Here is a 15,982-nt window from a genome sequence, read left to right as displayed (position 1 = left end):
AAAACGAACAAAAACGCACACGTTTCTGGCCGACAATTTGCACTATGCAGGAACCCCACATGAGTGCGCAATCATAGCCGCCAAGCACAGTACAGGTCTCTTTGTTCCCAAGTCGGTACCAAAAAAGACAGGCATCCGACCACAGACGACCCAGCCCACAGACAAAGCTTTGAGAATTTATGTAGATGGCTCCTCCACAGTCCTTGATGGAAAAAAGATCACAGGATCTGGGATTTATGTAGAGGAGGCGCAGGGACGCGCTTTAGAAGAAATTGCTTTAAAGTTGCCTGGACACTTAGGTTCGCAGGCAGCCGAGTTAGCAGCCATCGCTTACATTGTCCAGCACCCCGATTCGTTCCCGACCCCAGCAGACATATATTCAGACAGTTTGTACGTCTGCAACAGCCTAACAGAATTCCTACCCCTGTGGGAATCTGGAGGATTTATTTCCGCCGACGGAAAACCTCTCCCCTCAGCCCCATTGCCCAGACATATCCTTCAGACAGCGAAAGGCAGAAAATATGGCATAGTTAAAGTAAGAAGTCACCATCGTTCTTCCCCACCCGGTAACGTGAAAGCTGATGCCCTAGCGAAGGCAGGCTCACGTCATGGCCACTTTTGGCAACCCCCGAGAGTGCCCCAGTACACGCAGCTCAGGTCTCACAGACCAACATCCAAGACTTAGCCCAGGCACAGAAGGAAGACAAGACATTGAAGGAAATTTTGAAAGGAAACTTCCCAGCTCCCTACGAAAAGTTTAGGAATTCTTTAACGATCCATGAGGGAATCGTTTTAAAAGATGGCATTTACGTAGTCCCCACCCAGGACAGGAATGAAATCATTTGTAAGTTCCATGACGGACATTGACACCAAGGGATTGAATCCACCCTTGCCCACCTCAGACCTCTGCTGGTGGCCTGATTTAAAAACCGACGTATCCCATTACGTTGAAAATTGCTTGATTTGTGCACAGAGCAACCCGGATAGATATGCGAAGAAAGCCCAGCTATGACACACCCGCCCTGTAAATGGCCCGTGGACAAACCTTCAATTAGATTATATTGGTCCCCTTCCCCCCTGCAGAAATGGATACAAATATGTGTTGGTGGTAATCGACACATTTACAAAATGGGTCGAAGCTTTCACCTCGAGAACAAATACAGCCAAGTCCATGGCAAAGATCTTAACTGAGCAAATTTTTACCAGATGGGGCTCCCCGGTAGTATTGAGTCGGACCAAGGTTCGCACTTCACAGGCAGGGTTATGAAGAATGCCATGACAATTTTTGGTATTAAACAAAAGTTCCACATTGCCTATTGCCTATCACCTGCAGTCCAGCGGCATTGTGGAACGCATGAACTGGACACTGAAGGCCACACTTAGGAAAATGGTGCAGCACTCCCATTCACACTGATATTTATTAGAAACACGGTGTCGAGTTCAACAGGATATAACCCCCATACCCTCATGACCGGACGACCCATGAAGGGTACCGAGTATTTATTTGTACTTGATTTGGCCAGCCCCGCAGTCACCGCCTTGACCCATGAGAAATCAGTCCAGTACATGGTCGAGAATATTGAAGCAGCACAGCTCGCTGCAGCTGTTTGACTAGGCGCTAAACAAAAGCAGAATAAGGCCTGCTTTGATAAGACTGTACACCCGACAGAATATACAGTTGGACAGCAAGTAATGATCGCCTGATACAACCCCAGCTCATTCCTCTCCCCTAAATTTGCAGGACCCTATTCAATCTTGGACAAAGTAAGCCCCTCAATTTATAAAATCACACATCTGAACGGAAAATCAGGATGGTTCCATGTAAACCAGCTTAAGGTTTATAGAACGCAGTGCAGCCACTCGCACCACATCTCATTGGCGATGGCAGACAATGAGGACCCGCCCACTGACAACCCAATTCCCCCCTCCCCCAGCAGCAGCAGCACGTCCACAGACATGACCTCCACCCCGCCCCCAGGATCAAATTTCACCCTAACGCTTGATTTGGCTGCTGGCGACAGCGACAGCAACAGCGACTGCGACAGCACAACTGAAGCCCCTGAGAAACACAGACCAGGCCGCAGTCACTACAGCCCCAGAGACACCGACCAGGGTATGTTCAGCCCCTCTGAGATGATTTATTTGCCCACACTGGAACCTGACCCACCACCCGACGATAGCGACACCCCCCTTGCCCAGACCGCCCTACGGAACATGACACATTGGCACCGTGATAATTCCTGTCGTCTGACACGGAATGACGAAATGGACCCCACATCGGCACACGCGTTAGCACGAAAACTCCACACGCGAGTTTGGCACCCGGGAGATGGTGATGACTCCGAGTCTGACTCCCACCATTGTAACCCCTTTGAGACCCTTTTCGGAATGGAACCTTGAGGTGTCCAGATGATGAGAGTCAGGAACCGATTGAGATTTACGGTGTCCTGTGCTCTGATGGAACCTGCCCGCTTTTCTTGTTCAGTTTATTTTAAATGTTGTACTTTCTCTCTTGTACAATTTGTGAGTCGGCCTCACGGACACTTTCTTGATACAGTCATAATTACTCTTCTGACGCCACATGGCAGTTAAAGAAACAAGTTTGTTGGAGCCCATATATTTCCAAATTCTTACCGCTCTTGGAAGGTCACTCAGGCAGTGGAGTAATGGCACTTATCACCGCCTTGCCTGAGGACTCCCTCATTTGATCAGCCAAGCTTGGGTAGTGGGGTAACGGCACTGGTCACCGCCCTACCCGGGGGATTCCACCCATTCGGAGAACTGTTTTTGAAATTCTTTTGCTGTTCTTTTTCATTCCTGTGGTTTAAAGAATGCATTTTGCCACAACTTTTGCCCCTTTCCGGCGACCCTTCGGTTGCTATTCCCCCCACCTACTATTTACATGTCAGAATCACTTGGTTGGAAAAACAAGTTTGCAGAGGACGGAGTAATTGTCCGCCCACTCAGCCCATCAAACACAGGCTGCGAGAGTGCTCGCACTGTGACACAGAACCTTTTCGGATGTCTTGTCTCCCAAAAGGTTGTTTTTTTTTTAAAAAATGAGCGAGTCACATATGGTGACGATTCTGAATGGGAAATTGACGATAAGGAGAAACAGACAGACAGACGAGATATTAAGCAACATGATAATAACAGATATTATGCTTGTTCCCCTTGGAAAATATGAAGACACTTACAGACGGAGAAAAGCCCGAACAAAATGAAGACGGACCTGATGATCTACATCATGATCATCGCTGGAACAGTACAGTTGCGTGCGTTACCCACCTCTACCTCCCTCACCACACAGGCCCCAAACAGTACTACCCAACACAACACCCCCAGCCCGGACACTACACCACACATAGACCCAGCCACTGATACCCCCACATGGTGTGAGAATCTCATTAAATGGTACTCCCTGTCCTACACAGTGGAAGCCGTATTAGTGATGGCCATATTGTGCAGTGTCATCCAGACAATCAGATTGTGGAAATGGAGAAGGAGAGGCTCCCACCCTCCAGTATACACCTTTAGAGCCCCTTTCCTTGGACTCCAGCAAACCCCACACTCTTTCTGAACCTTTCTCTTTAATAAATTCCGCGGTTGTTGTTTCGTTAATAAAGCTTATTTTTCTGCATATGAATGCTAGTGATAAGAAGGATGGTGATGCTGCTATTGGATTATTTGTGTTGTAAGATAAGTTCTTTGATTGTTAAATAGCAGCATGAGTGTAGTCTAGTTAGAGACAGTTCGAGGTCCCCTTTTTTATTATTTATAAAGAAAATGGAATATAGGATTGAATGTTAAGTGCCCCCTTAGGGATTTTTAGATATGTGTTGTATTAGGGAAATTTAGATAAATGTTTTTGACCCATAGGACAGAGTAGGGTAGAACCTGTCCTTGATTGAGTGTACCCGGCATTTCAGAGAACAGGAGAAGACCCAGCAGTGTGATCCTTCACGCTTCCCATTGAGGATCAAGAGGACGGAGTGTTGCCATCTGGGATGGCCACTTACAACTAGGGACAGAGAAACTCGCTTAACCTAGCGGGTAAAATGGACAAAGCAAGACTCAGGCAGGCTCAGAGCCTGAAATGTATACTTGCAAGCAAGAAGTCCACACGGTATCGAAACTCCGACCTATTAGCATTTTGATGGGCTGATTAGCATTTGATGGCCCATCTTCACCAAAACAAAGGACTCGTACTCGAGCGACCGGTGGTACAGTCTCAGATTTTTCGGCGCCACTCGCTGTTCAGGGGATGCCTAAACAACTTGGTCAGTGACCGCTTGAGACATGCCCAGCCATCCAGATCCCCGCCCACTTATTGGCTAGGAATTGAACAGAGTGATCAGGGATCACCCAATTAGTGGTGTCCAAACTGAAGGACCAACTGAAAGAGCGCGAAAATCCCCAAGTATAAGAAGAGAGTCCGCCATATGTTCATCCTCTCTTGGACCTGGCGCCCCGGCCACGACCATTTCCAAGTGCAGCAACACCAGAAGCAAGTCCAAGTTCAACGCTCGCTACCAGACGGATGAGCTTAGCTGAGCAGCAGTTACTTCTCCAGGCGCAATAGATCCAGAATTGAACAGCGGCCACTGTTCCTCTGACCTAAGCCGGGTGCCTGAAGTTAAGTACAGGTTGTCTTAGTCGATAGGTGTAGTTAACTAGTAGTGTTTATGTTGCATGACTAATTGTGTGTAAATAAAGTACCTTAAACTAACAAATGGGTGTTTGGTTCTTTGATCGATAGCCGGTTGAACCTTGTGGTGGTATCATTCGATACCTGGCGACTAGAACATAGATATCAAAAGGAAGGAGGGAAAACTTACTGATTGCCATAATTGGAACAGAGCCACTGAAAAAGATAGGAAAAAGAAAGCACAACACTGTGTCCCTTATTTACTAAAATGTGGATGGATGTAGTGTATTAAAAATTGCATTGTGCATTTGGTCCACTTAAGGTTACCATACATGTGTATCATCAGAGGGAACCAAGAAGGAGAAAAAGGAATCTATGTTTGAACAACATGTGCAGTCCTGATTCTGAATGCACCTTGCTGAATCTTACTTTTTCTTCCCAAGAACTTCACAACATTCCTTAGCAATCTCAACTTGTGTGAGCAATACTGCTACAATGGAGTCACAATGAATGGCACTAAGTGTACCGATGGCATTTTGAAACTAAGGTGCCTTGTTTACTCTGGGGTTTCCATACAATATGTTGCAGACCTGCATTGTTACATTGGCAATGCCAAGAGGATTGAATTTGGCGGATGTACAAGAAGAAGCATTATAAGAACATAAGAACTAGGAGCAGGAGTAGGCCATCTGGCCCCTCGAGCCTGCTCCGCCATTCAATGAGATCATGGCTGATCTTTTGTGGACTCAGCTCCACTTTCCGGCCCGGACACCATAACCCTTAATCCCTTTATTCTTCAAAAAACTATCTGTCTTTATCTTAAAAACATTTAATGAAGGAGCCTTAACTGCTTCACTGGGCAAGGAATTCCATAGATTCACAACCCTTTGGGTGAAGAAGTTCCTCCTAAACTCAGTCCTAAATCTACTTCCCCTTATTTTGAGGCTATGCCCCCTAGTTCTGCTTTCACCCACCAGTGGATCTGGCAAGAAAGGACTGGAAGAAGGCAAGGGAGATGCAGAACGACGAGGGGAAATACAATGCATTAACGTTGTAGAGACCCAGAAGTAGTTGGCAAAACAATGGGTGAGATCTTCTAATGTTCACATCGGCGAGATCTTCTGGTCCTGTCGACAGCACATTCATTATGGGTTTCCCGGGCAGCGTGGGGTGTTTACAATGGGAAATCCCATTGACAGCAGTGGGACCAGAAGATCTACCACCAGCCAATGGCAAGCCATCTCCTGCTGCCGAGAAGTACCTTGGAATGCCCAATACTTCATTGACCTCCTCTAATCCCTAACCCGAAAAGTTAGAAAAAGCCTGTCAGCAATAACAACCCTTGTTATCCCTTCACCGCTCCCTTATTTCTGCATTAAAGAACATTGAAACCATTTAGCCAATCTTATATCACAGTCATTCTTACAAACAGACTAAGCTTTATTGAGCGAAAAATGGAAAATGCTGGAAAACTCAGCAGGTCTGCCAGCACCTGTGGAGAAAGAATATAGAGTTAATGTTTTGTGTCTGTACGACTCCTCTTCAGGGCTCTGAAGGGTCATATGGACTGAAAATATTAACTCCTTTTTCTCTCTCCCCAGATGCTGCCAGACCTGCTGAGTTTTTCCAGAACTTTCTGTTTTTGTTTCAGATTCCAACATCTGCAATATTTTGCTTTTATTAAAGCTGTATTGAGAATTAGCTACAGACTAACTTGCAATTCAATACAAGTGTTTATTTTAATTCCAAACAACAAATTGCAGGTGCTTTTAATCCCCAGGGTTGTGTTGATTTGGATTGCATGTGAAATATTTTTTTAAAATTTAGAATATGGCCTCAACCTACCCAGTTCTCATCTTAAAAGGGATGGGTCAAATGTAGCAGGTGATCAATCAGGACGTGGGTCAATGACAAATCCTTTGACACTTTGTGCCTCTGTTTTAATTGTTATTTATTTTTAGCTCGTATCAGCCAGGATTCCCATGACTCAGGACTCTCAGCAAATAAGAGAGAAGAGTTGGTTTTGAGGGAAGTGAATTTAAAGCCCTACTCCCAAGAGGAGCAAGAACATTTCCTCAAGGCCCAACAAGCTTACCTCTGTACAGATCAAGTGATTGCCCTACTCACAACACCCCACATTAACCTTAATCTCCCCACCTGCCATGATAACTATGCAATCTCCAAGCTTCCCTCATCACCTCATGATCTTGAGTGGGCTTGATGGCGATCTGCTCCTGATTCTTAAAGCTTCACTATTTAAATGAGCCCTGTGATGGTCAGAATGGAACCAATCTCTGACCGTTCAGAGAAAGACTGCTCTTTGGGCGATGGAGTCTCAATGAAGGAAGGCCCCACTACATTTCTCTGAGACCATCTTTGGACATCATGTTGTGCCCTGTGGGTGCAACAGGGGAGATTCTGTTTCCAACAGATGGGAGAAAGAAGCATGCCAGAGACCGAGCAGATATGGCTAGAAGTGTAGGAGGAGATGCTTGCTCCCGGATACCTTGTTGCATGAGGTTTAATGACTGGATCCGGAAAGTTAACTGACATTGCCACATTCAAGTGTAAAAGAAAGGTATACATTTATCTGGAATCATTCATGACATCCGAATATACTTTACAGCCGGTGAATTATGTCACTGTTGGAATGTAAGAAATATCGCAGCAAATGTATGCACCGTACCACAAAACAGCAACAGCAAACTGATGTGTTTTTGTGATGTTGATTTTGGGAGACGTATTGGCCAGGACACTGGAGATATTTCCCCTACTCTTCTTTCAAATGGGACATTTATGTCCACCAGGGAGTTTAATATCTCACTCAAATGATAGCACCTCCACCAATGCAGCACTCCTCTGTACTGCACTACAGTGTCAGCCTAATCGTTTTTTCAAATCCCAATCCAGGGTACCCACAACTTTTACTGTCTCAAAGGTGAGAGGCCTACCATTGAGCCACAGCTGGCACACAAACAATATACAAACCCTTTCATTTGAACTCACAGAGCGTTCTTTTCTCCTGAACAATGCTCCTCAGACTGCCTTAGCTTTCAGGTCCAGCCATTTTTCTCTTTCAAGGCATCTTCTCACATCCCCACCTTAACAGCCACCACTGATACTAATTTCCATATTATTGCACATTACTCATAGTGAGTCTCTGCAAATGTGTCCATTTATCTGTTCCATTTCTCACACTTGTAGCTCTCATCTTTTTTTCCTTGGAGGGAGAGAGAGTGACGAATATCAGGGACAGGCGGGAAACTCCAGTCTTTGCATTCCTGACCACGACAGAGGAGGACACACTGGAGATAAGAGTCTCAAACATGCATGGTCATTAATGATAATGAGCTGTGGTTCTCCCATATACCTGATAACAGAATCACGTACCGTACAATCGCAAGGCAGACAAAACTTACTAATGTTGATTTGATATCTGAAGGCAATGGAAATTGATGATCTGCACAATAAAGACTGATAACCCTCACACCTCTAATTCGTGTATTTAATCTCCCAAAGGTCCGGCAAGTGTGATACAGGAGTTGGTGTCAGACGAGGATGAAATTCCTCAGGGGAGGTCATGCACTCTGGGAAGCACTGTCACATGCCTCATGCACACATTCCATCAGCTCAGTTACATACACCTCATTGGAGCTTCTAGGACAGGTTGCTGCATGGTAAACCACATATCACAAGTGAGCAGGAACACGTTTTGGAGATAGAGTCAGCAGTGAACCTTCAAGTTCTGCACTGCTCGGAGCAAGTTCTGAGCATCAGGGATCATTAACAAAGGGGGCTATCATGGAACAGGAGCAGAAAATGTGCGAGGCCCTGTCAGCCTTTCTAGATGCACCGTGAACAACTGGAGAGAGATTGGAAGAGTTCATCTCCACCATGAGTGCTACGATGGTTCAGGATTTTGCACTTGTGTTTACTTTCATGAAAATGTGGCCACTTGCATGAGGGATCAGACATGACATGGAACAGTGTGCATGCTGGTCCTAACTAATGGCCTGCACATTTGATCTGGCAGCTTAAGTATGGTGGAGGATGATTTGTTATGTTGTAGGTGTAACATAAGCGACTTCCTTGTGGTGCACTTGACAAAGGAAGGTTCAGACATGGAGATAATTTCAACATGTTTATTAAACTATTTACACTTCTATTACTCGGGTTCAACACTACTGCTAATCCTACTATAGCTACCCAGACTGACTAACCAGCTGCTGCAATCCACGTGGTGGGTCTAATATTGAATCAACCCTGTGTCTGTACTCACTGACTGTCTCCACTGGAAAGAGGTAGATCATGTGTGTGGTGTCCTTTATATATGGGTTGGTGTAATGCCCCTCTGTGGTCGTGTCACCTCCTTGTGTATCGTGAATGTCCATTGGTCGCATCCTATCTAACTTATCTATTGGTTGAGTGTGTGTGTGTGTGATGTTTCTGGTGCTCCCTCTAGTGTCTAGCTAGCCTACATGTATTTACATTGATGCACATTACCACATCCCCCTTTTTTATATGTTACATATTTTCTGTACACTTTAAGGAAATAGAACAAAGAACAGGTTGATAAGGTAAGGTATGTACAAGTCATGGGAACAGTGATTAAACAATAAGTCTAAATCATTCGTGTGAGTCCATAAACCATCAATCATCATGGTCAAATGTCTCTCTTGGTTATGAACGCCATCAACGTCCCTGTGCCACAGGAACCAAGAAGTGGTCAAATCACTTCACTGTCTGATTTGGAGTCCCTTTCTTTTTTCGATGTTTGTGATGGTGCTATTGGATGGCATCTTGTAGCTCATAAGGTGTTGACGTTGAAGAGGTACCATCAACAGTATCATTTGAGGTCATGGATGTGCCATATGGTGAAGTTGGATAAGACTGGACATATTGGTTCTGGCCACGTGCTGTGCTGGAAGAGTGATTCAGCTAAGAAGCGTTGAAGCTTGTCGAATTGGAGACAGAATTGCTGCTCGGATAAATAGCTGGTGATGGTGTAAAACTAGAACCTTGCATCTGATAGGAATATACCATCTGGCCAGGCTGGGGTGCAGCAAATCCTGGGATGTAACTAAGGCTTCCAATCTGTAGTGCAGATTGCACTTGCGGTAGTCCTCCTTCAGTCTTGATTCCATTAGTGGGCAATCCGTAGTGCTGGCCTGTTTGAGAATATGCTGCATAGACTGCTGGCTGCTGCATGCCTGAATACTGGGTTTGTCCAGCATGAGCTGTCATTGGCTGCACTGCTGGTGTGGAAAAAATGTGTGGATATAGCTGTGGTGAATATTGGTGTATTCCTCTTGGACTGTAGCCGCTGCTTGTTATTACTAACCCAGTGTAATTGTTAAGTGATCCATCTCCTGTCATTGTGGCATCTGCTGTCACGCTGAGCGTGCCATCATTGAGGTTGTGGCACTCCCTGTCTGGAGTAAAGTCCGGCTTACGTGAATCAGAGTCGGCGTTTGGTTGCTCCCCATCTGGAGTCTGGTCTGTTTTAACTGAGTCAGTGTTGGTTTGTTGATGCTCCCCGTCCGGAGTCTTAGCAGGCTTTGAAAGCAGATCAAGGCAGGCCAGCAGCATGGTTCAATTCCCGTACCAGCCTCCCCGAACAGGTGCCGGAATGTGGCGTCTAGGGGCTTTTCACAGTAACTTCATTTGAAGCCTACTTGTGACAATAAGCGATTTTCATTCATTTCATTCATTCATTCATTCAGGTTCACTGGAGTCCGCAGAGATTTCTTGAAGCTGCACGCCTGCAGTCGGAAATGCAGGAATGCATTGACTTGTGGAGAGGTGCGAGCGAATGAGGGTGGAAGTATCATGGTGTCACCGGAGTCACCAATGTTCTCACAGTGATCGTTGAGTGCCTCTGTAAATACGAGCTGAGGTCTGTCACTTTGCACATCTTGCATGGGAAGTGGGATGCTGTCGTCACTCGTCTCACATGCCGTGGGTAGATCCTCAGTAGCTGCTTGTTGTTCACTTGGGTTGGGTAAATTGTCAGAGTCTCCATCTGGTGGCGCAAACAATGTGGGTGGACTGTCATTGTCTTGCTGTTGTCCTTCATTTGGGCTTGGATTGTCATCGTCACTTTGTTCTTCACTGTAGCATGATAGACCGTCATGGTCGTCCTGCTGTGCACTGGAGCGTGGTAGACTGTCGTAGCCTTCTTGCTGTTTACTTGAGCATGGCAGACTTGCATCATCTGTCGCTAGTTGGTCAGAGGAGGTTGCTAGACCCTCGTGATCTTGTTCCTGCAAGGACTGCGCGTTGGAGTCTTGCGTTGCTTCTATCGTGGAGGCTGTCCACGAGCTCGCTGCAGAGGCTTGTGACACTGGAGTCACGTCTTGTGTGTGCAAGAACTGCGGTGTGGAGTCTTGCATGTCTTCTTTCGTAGAGTCAGAAACCCTTCGCGGTGCGTGGACCACGCTCTGTGTGGCAGCAGGCCGCTCTCTGTGGGCTTGTACCGCTCTCTGTCTCTTGGTTTCAGGCTGCAGCATCATCCTGAACTCACGAATTGGGATGTAATATTTGCTGGGCTGAAGATCCTCAAATCCGAAGAACGAATCCGCGTCTGCGTCGGATTCAGTACGGGGGTCGCGATTTCTAATGAAAGAACCTTTGTCCGAATCATAGTCTTCTAGGACCATGTCATCACTGTTTGCGTCGGAGCTGTCATTGGGCTTGCGAGGTCCAGAGAAAATGTAAAGGTCGGTATCGAAGTATTCAAGGCCGGAATCATCGGTTTGTGCGTAGGTAACTGATTGTTGCAGGGTTCTTCGGAGATTAATTTCATTCCCTGGTTCAATTTGAGGCATTGTGCTGCCTTTCCAGGTGTAGAAAGGTTGTTTTACAGCTTTAAAAGATTTTCTCTTTGATTTGTGACATTTCCCCTTTAAATGGGCGTGGTCCACGTTCTCTGACGTCATGACACATGTGATGTAGCGCGTAGGAAGCGGTTGCGCATGCGCAGATCGCTGTTCCTGTACTGATGGCCTTTTTCGTGATTGTGTATGCGCGGCGTCTTGCGCATATGCAAACAGACCTTCCCGTTCTGCGTGCTTCTCGTGCAACTACGCAAGTGCAGTCCCTTTAGAAAGATGGCCGCCAACCAAAATCGTTCTCTGCTCCGGGATTTCGGCCTCGAGGTGAGTACTGGCGCTTCTCTTACCTTTTCTTGCTGGTTGGAGTGTGTTTTCCTCACAGTATTTGCCGAATTTGTCCAGGACTGCCTGGAAGTCGGTCCTGTTTTGTCCCTTGGAGAATTTGAATTTTTAAAAGATTTCTTCTGCTCTGGCACCGGCGATGGTGAGCAGAAGCTCTGTTTTATTCCGGAGCGGACACTTCTTCTAGTTCGGCTGCCACCAGGACGATTTCAAACTTTTGCCGGAATGCCCGCGAGTTTTCGCGGAGATCGCCGTGGCACTGGAGCTGCTGCGGAACCCGGATCTCGAACATCTTGCCTGGGTATTGCTGGTTGTCACTGTACGCTGAGGTATGGCTATCTAGATTGAAACAGTTCACTTCTGGTACCATGATTTGTTATGTTCTAGGTGTAACATAAGCGGCTTCCTTGTGGTGCACTTGACAAAGGAAGGTTCAGACGTGGAGATAATTTCAACACGTTTATTAAACTATTTACACTTCTTTTACTCGGGTTCAACACTACTGCTAATCCTACTATAGCTACCCAGACTGACTAACCAGCTGCTGCAATCCACGTGGTGGGTCTAATATTGAATCAACCCTGTGTCTGTACTCACTGACTGTCTCCACTGGAAAGAGGTAGATCATGTGTGTGGTGTCCTTTATATATGGGTTGGTGTAATGCCTCCCTGTGGTCGTGTCACCTCCTTGTGTATCGTGAATGTCCATTGGTCACATCCTATCTAACTTATCTATTGGTTGAGTGTGTGTGTGTGATGTTTCTCGTGCTCCCTCTAGTGTCTAGCTAGCCTACATATATTTACATTGATGCACATCACCACAGAGGAAAGCCTTGTCTTGGCCCTTTAGTCTAGCAAAGTGCGGCAAGCTGCTTTCATGTTCTTGGCCAGCAGGAAAGTGCATGTGGCCCATGTAGGGCAGCATGGTAGCATTGTGGATAGCACAACTGCTTCACGGCTCCAGGGTCCCAGGTTCGATTCCAACTTGGGTCACTGTCTGTGCGGAGTCTGCACATCCTCCCCGTGTTTGCGTGGGTTTCCTCCGGGTGCTCCGGTTTCCTCCCACAGTCCAAAGATGTGCAGGTTAGGTGGATTGGCCATGACAAATTGCCCTTAGTGTCCAAAATTGCCCTTAGTGTTGGGTGGGGTTACTGGGTTATGGGGATAGGGTGGAGGTGTTGACCTTGGGTAGGGTGCTCTTTCCAAGAGCCGGTGCAGACTCGATGGGCCGAATGGCCTCCTTCTGCACTGTAAATTCTATGATAATCTATGATGATGTGAAGCAAGATGGAGAGAGGGCCATGGATGTGGCCATTGTCGGTGAATAAATGTGAGTTTATTCTGGCCATAGAAAATGGCTGCTATGGTGACGTACACACACTAGGTCCCCATTTGGGACTATCAGAATGCCGGTCCCTGTCTGGGCCAGCTTTTACACAGTCCCGTAACAAGCCCCAACTGTGTGAGCCTCCGCCCTCTAGCGGGGAAGCTCGTATCCTGCCCTTGAGCTTGTGTGATATCAAGGCGTGGCTGGCAACATGTACCGTGGAGCCTCAGAACATTATAGGGACCACCATGACCCCGGTCACTCAAAGGCAGCAGATGGTTAGGCTTCAGCTAATAGTGGTACGGGGCTGGGATCAAAGCTGTTGGGCTGCGAACACTTCGCCTGGACCGGCAACAAATCTTCTGGATGGACCCCGGCAGCTTTTATGAGGTTCTCAGGAAATATCCGGAGGTTTTCCAGGAGGGGCTGGGAAAAATGAAAAGGGCCAAGGTAAGAATTTACATTTATCCGGAGACCCAGCCCATATACTTCAGAGCACGACTGGTCCCTTATGCCTTGCTTGTGAAGGTGGAAACCAAAATACGGAGCTTAGAGAGCTTGGGCATCGTACGCCCGGTCCAATTTGCAGAGGGGACGGCACCAATGGTCCCAGTGTTGAAACCAGATAAGTTGTTTCATTTCTGCGGTGATTATAAATTGACATGATCAGGACCTACCACCTGGACCAAAACCCCATGCCACGTGTGGAGGATTTGTACTTGAAGCTAGCAGGGGACCACTTGTTCACAAAACTGGACATGAGCCACTCGTGTCTCCAACTAGAGCTAGGCGCAGCATCACGGAAGTATGTGCCCATAATAGCTACTGGGGTCTGCACAAATATAATTGGCTCCCCTTCAGGGTCTCATCCATGTATGCAATATTCCGGAGGGTAATGGAAGGCAACCTCCAGGGGCTACCCAAAGTGGCAATATATCTGGATTATGTACTCATTTCGGCAGCACTGAGAAGGGACACTTGGAAAATTTGGAAGAAGTTCTCAGGCAGTTCTCCCAAGTGGGGGCCCGCGTTAAGAGAGACAAGTGCGTGTTTCAGGCGTAGGTGGTCACATACCTGGGTTACCATGTAGACAAGGATGGCTTGCACCGAATAGAAGAAAAGGTTCAGCCCATAATGGGAGCCCCGACACCAGAAAATATAGCTAAACTGAGATCATTTGTGGGGCTCGCGAACTATTATGGGAAATTTATCCCGAACCTAGATACACTGTTGGCATCTCTTCATGCGCTACTGAAGAAGAACCAAAAATGGGCACCGGGAGTGTTTCCAAGGGTGAAATGGCAGCTACTATTTTCCAAGCTGTTGACACATTACGACCCTTCAAGACCCCTTGCCCTCATATGCGGAACCTCCCGAAGGCATTGGAACAGTATTGTCCCGTCGGTGGGATGAATGCATGGAACGCCCGATAATACATGCATCTAGGACCCTTGCACATGCGGAACGTTGCTAAGCCCAGATAGAGAAAGAAGGTCTGGCTGTGATATTTGCAGTGAAAAAATTCCAACAGTACGTCTACGGCCACCGCTTCTTTATAATCACTGACAATAAGCCCCAGCTGGGCATCTTCAAGGAGGACAAGGGGATTCCCCCCATAGCCTCAGCCTGAATCCAGCGCTGAATCTTGTTTTTAGTGGCTTGTGAGCACACGTTTCAGCATTCCCTGGGTGTACAGATAGCAGACACTGACGCTCTCAGTCAACTCCCACTGCCTGTGAACACCGCCCTTTCCACCAGTAATGGACGAAGTCGTGGCAACGCTGAACTTCATGGACACTCTGTCCGTGATGGTTGGGTAAATCTGTACGTGAACGCAGGAAGATTCCTCTTTGGCGAAACTATACCACATCATGCTGCATTCCGAGTTACAGGGAAGAGCACCGGGAGCGCCAGAGCCCTATATCATGGAGCAGTAGGAGCTCAATGTGGAGGACGATGTCCTCCAATGAGGAGCTCGCATGATTGTTCCATGGCTGGGTCGAGAGACGATCCTGAAAGACCTGCATAGTGGATACCCTGGAACCTCAAAGATGAAGATGCTACTGAGGAACAATGTGTGGTGGCCCAGAATTGACGGTGACATGCAGACAGTAGTAACGGTGCCCGGCAAGTTCCAGATGAGCATACTTGCTTCCTCCTTTAAGGGGGAGAACTGACTGGTGGTCGTTTAACCGAAGGATCACCACACCTCAGACAATGGGGAAGGTTGAGAAGGCGGGGCCTTCATGAATAATCTCAGCTGTACGGGAATTGAACCCACATTGCTGGCCTTGTTCTGCAGCTGTCTAGCCCACTGAACTAACCTCTGGGGTGGGGAAGCTATTGGATTGGAAACAATTCTGAGAGACAGAATTAATCTGCATTTGGGGAGGCAGGGATTAATCAAGAACAGTCATTGTTAAGGGGTAGTCATGTCTGACCAACTTGATTGAATTTTTTGAAGAGGTGACCAGATGAGGGAAATGACTTGGACTTCAGCAAGGCTTTTGATAAGGTCCCACATGGGGGACTGATCGCGAAGGTAAGCGCCCATGGGATCCAAGGAAATTGCATCCAGTATTGGCTGAGTGGCAGGAAGCAGAGGGTGATGGTCGAGGGGTGTTTTTCTGACTGGAAGCCTATGTCCAGTAGGGTCCCGCAGGGATCAGTGTTGGGTCCCTTGCTGTGTGTGGTTTATATAAATGATTTAGACATGAATGTAAGAGGGTTGATCAGTAAGTTTGTGGATGATACGAAAATTGATGGGATGGTAAACAGTGAGGAGGATAGCCTTAGATTACAGGAGCATATAGATGGGCTGGTTAAATGGGC

The sequence above is a fragment of the Scyliorhinus torazame genome, chromosome 7 (genome assembly GCF_047496885.1).
Source record: "Scyliorhinus torazame isolate Kashiwa2021f chromosome 7, sScyTor2.1, whole genome shotgun sequence".
Lineage (NCBI taxonomy): Eukaryota > Metazoa > Chordata > Chondrichthyes > Carcharhiniformes > Scyliorhinidae > Scyliorhinus > Scyliorhinus torazame.
Note: the sequence above shows the minus strand (reverse complement) of the source record.